The sequence below is a fragment of the Myotis brandtii genome, unplaced genomic scaffold (assembly GCF_000412655.1).
Source record: "Myotis brandtii unplaced genomic scaffold, ASM41265v1 scaffold717, whole genome shotgun sequence".
Classification (NCBI taxonomy): Eukaryota; Metazoa; Chordata; class Mammalia; order Chiroptera; family Vespertilionidae; genus Myotis; species Myotis brandtii.
In genome coordinates this window covers 519,158-523,697 of record NW_005370825.1, presented here as the reverse complement: position 1 = coordinate 523,697, position 4,540 = coordinate 519,158, and positions in this window count along the sequence as shown.

Here is a 4,540-nt window from a genome sequence, read left to right as displayed (position 1 = left end):
ATATTTTTATTGATTTCAGAGAGGAAGGGAGAAGGTGAGAGAGAAACATCAGTGATGAGAGGGAATCATTGATGGGCTGCCTCCTGCACGCCCCACACTGGGGTAGGGAACCTGCAATCCAGGCATGTGCCCTGACCGGGAATCGAACCGTGACCTCCTGGTTCATAGGTTGATGCTCAACCACTGAGCCGCACTGGCCGGGCAGACTGGATCATTTTAGTCCGGCAAACATTTAGGAACATTAACATTTATCAGGATTGTTTCCCGGGAGATCTTAGATTAGCGGTTCTCAACCTGTGGGTCGCGACCCCTTTGGGGGTCGAACGACCCTTTCACAGGGGTCGCCTAAGACCATCGGAAAACACATATATAATTACATATTGTCTTTGTGATGAATCACTATGCTTTCATTATGTTCAATTTGTAACAATGAAATTGGGGGTCACCACAACATGAGGAACTGTAGTAAAGGGTCGCGGCATTAGGAAGGTTGAGAACCACTGTCTTAGATAAACAGAACAGACAGAGCCGAGGGCGAGGCAGGACTCTCTGCCTCTCTAGCTCATCGGTCAAGGAAGGAAGCCTTAGATGTCTCTTGAGTGTGTTCTAATGGAGCTCAGTGTTGTGGCCATTATCGTGCTTGCCACTACTGTCGGTAGCATACTTGTTCCACTAATGGGCTTCTCGCACTGTGGGCCGACATTTCCGTTGGTTTTGAAGAACCATTGACTTCTTTGAACTCTGTTGGGTGTGGCTTATTGGCTTATTTTAACATCATCATCGGTCTATAGTATCATCATAGTATATTTAACTGGAGAAGCTCAAGGCTATTGTATTTAAGATTCTTTTTTTTCCTCCCTCCTCCATATAATAGCTACGTACCAACTTCTGGCTAGTTTCTCTAAAAAGGTGTCACTTCCCTTTACAGACTTCTGTGTCCATCTCAGGTTTTAACCTACGTAACAGTTTTCAGTTCTTCTAATGTAGCTCTAAAGATCAAGAAAAATGATGAATCTTTTGAACTTCTGGGACAAGGAAGTGGCTGTAATACATTTTCATACTGAATTGGCTGCTGGGTGGACAGATAGGCAAGCTATCAGCTCAGAAACTTGGCTCCAAGTGTGTGTATTGGGGACACTTACAGCTTCCGAATTGCCTACAATCCACGCCTACACCGGTTGTGCTGTGTGCGTTTGGAGGACAACCTAGATGTTGAGAGCAGTTGAAAAGCCAAATTGTGGTTGTTAGACACAGACCTTTTTACCAAAAAAAAAGAACATTTCTAAGAGCAGTTGAAAAGCCAAATTGTGGTTGTTAGACACACACCTTTTTACCAAAAAAAAAAAATAACATTTCTATTTTTTTCAGAAATAGAGAAAAATGAACCCAATTTCTAAGCTCACACATCAAACCCTTAAGCAGGGCTTAGGAGACTCATGCACATGGGAAAAATCTCACACATGAGGTTGAGCCACCTGACCAGGTGTCGTGGGACTGGCTGTCACGGCCAGTGGGTGGTCCACATGGCTCTTTATTCTCTAAAGCAGACAGCCAGCCTTGTGCACATACTGTTCTTGGAATTGAGGTCTGATGGTGCTCCTGCCAATAAGTTCTTAGGTCTGATTCAGTGATAACGTGAGGCGTTAAGTTGAGAAGATGGGCCTCATTGAAATAAAAAAAAAGCACTAACTGGCAAACTCATTCTCAGTAGACATTTATTGAGAGAATCTTTTATGTGGAAGGCACTTTGTTCGAAGAGTATGAGTACTTCATTCAGCAGCATTTACATGGCGCATACTGTGTTCCAAAGGGCAGGGAACATCCAAAGACTAGAGCAGGGTCCCTCCCTCAAGATGTTTCAGTTTTCTGAATGCAGTTATAATGCAATTACAGTGTTATGCATCGTACAGAAAAGTGCAAAATAGTACAAAACACTGCCCTCAAAAGACTTGTTTAGACAAGAATAATATGCAGCTAAAAAAAATAAGGAGTGCATCCTGTCATGTAGAATGATAACAAAGTTGAATTTATTCCAATAATGCGAAGTTGGTATAACATTTGGAAATCAATTCATGTAATTTATCACATTAGCAGAATGAAAGTAAACCCATATGATGATCTCAATAGGTGAAGTAAAAGCATTTGCTGAAATTCTAAACCTGTGCATGATAAAATTCTCGATGAACTGAAAGTAAAAAGAAACTTCATTTACCTGATAAAGGATTTTTTTAAAAAGAATCACAGTTAATGGTGAAATATGGGACGGAGATGTCCACTATCATTACTTCTGTTTAGCATTGTGCCAGAGGTCATAACCAATGCAATAAGGCAAGAAATAGAAATAAAAAATAAAAATAAGAATTAAAAGGAAGTAATAAAATTGTCATTATTAGCAGAAGACATAATCATGTACACTTGAAAATTCAGAGTAGACTACAGATATAGTTAATGAATAATGTCTCTGGATTTATCACAGCCACCAGATGCAAAGTCAATCTGCAAAATTAAATTAAGGGGAAAAACTCCAAAGTAAAACTGAAAACCATTAACATTTAGATTATCATGAAAATATCAAATACTTAGGAATAAGTCTAGCATAAAAGTATCAAATACGTAATGAGACTGACAAGGCCTCTTAAATTCTCTCCCAGATATATCTATAAATACGATTTCATTGAAAATCCCAAAAAGTCTGCGTGTGTTGAACAATGATTCTAAAATTCATATGAAAATGCAAAGGGCCAAGAATAGATAGAACCATCTTGATGAAGAAGAGCAAAGTTAGATGACTGCTTCCAGATAACAAAACTTACTAAAATGCTAGGTTAATTACAGCAGTGTGGTTTGGTGCAAGGATACGTGACAAGATCAGCTGACAGAACAGAGAGTACAGAAACAGACTTGTGTATATTTTGTTACTGACAGGTACTCGATGACAGAGGTGGCAGGCACAGAAGTGCAGGGGGAAAGAGATGGTCTTTTAAAAAATGGTATTGAGTCCGTTATCTAGCTATTTTAAAAATGGATCTTGATTTCTCTTTTACACCACACACAAAAGTCAGGTAGATATGAGTTGTAGAACTAAGAAAGCAAAACAATGAGGCTTCTAGAAAATCCTATATAATAAAAGCCTAATATGCTAAGTGGCCAGTCATCTGGTCATCTGTTCAACCAATCAAAGAGTAATATGCTAATGATATGCTAAGGCTGCTCAACTGCTCGCTATGATGTGCACTGACCACCAGGGGGCAGACGCTCTGACCAGTAGGTTAGCTTACTGCTGGGGTCCAGCAGACTGGAACTGAGCAAGACGGGCCAGATATACCCTGGAGCCCTCCCTCGGTCCCTCCCTGGCTGGCCAACCTCCTGCGTCCCTCCCCAGCCGCAATCGATTGTGCACCGATGGGGTCCCTCGGCCTGGCCTGCGCCCTCTCGCAACACGGGACCCCTCAGGGGATGTTGAAGAGCTGGTTTTGGCCTGATCCCGCAGGCCAGGTTGAGGGACCTCACTGGTGCACGAAGTCGTGCACTGGGCCTCTAGTAATATAATAAAAAACCTTCATCAACTTGGACTAGAAAATATTCTTAAGGAATTTTAATAATCCCAAACTGAGCTACATTAAAATTAAGTAATTTGGTCTATGAAAGAGTCCATTAAGAGAATGAAAAGGCATGTCACAAAGCAGCAGGATATATATATTTCCAACACACACTCTGGCAGAGGGTTTCAGCCAGAATATATAAACAGTGCCTACAAATCAATAATAAGAATGTAGACAACCCTGCAGAAAAGTGAGCAAGACATTTAAACAAGAAAAAGTGCCTGATGTCATCAGTCAACAAGAAACTAAACAGTTAAAACAAAATCATACAGCATTATACAATCACCAAAATGGCTGAAATTAAAATGATTGACAGTAATAAGTTTTGATGAAAATGAGGAACATCTCTAGCTTTCATAAGTTCTGGTAGGACTATATAATTCATAGAGCCACCTTAAAAAACTTAGCAATAACTAGTCATTTAAACACATATATACCTTATGACTCAGCAATTTCAAGTATGCATTTATTAAAAAAAAATGTGGTATTTATGTGCACCAAAGACATGTACCTGAATGTTTATTGAAGCTTTATTTTAGTAGTTCCCAATCAGATGTATCCCTAATATCCAGTATAGTTGACTATCTCATTTTCTAATATCTAATATCCAATATAGTTGAATGGATAATGAATTCTAATTATTCATATAATACTTTGAAAAGTTTAATTATATGTATACATATCTATATGTCTATGCATTCATGTAGATGACTCAGACTTTACAATGAGTATCAAGACATCATATAGACTACAGGATTCCGTTTATGTGAAAAAACAAGCAAAGCTAGATTATGGATATAGAAATTGGAATTAATGGTTACCTCTGAGGGTTAAATGGGCACTGGGGAAGCTTTGGGGGAGCAATAGTGTTCTGTCTCCTTTTTTAGGAGGTGGTTACGAAGTCATGTGTATCAAGCTGTACACTGAAGATTTGCACA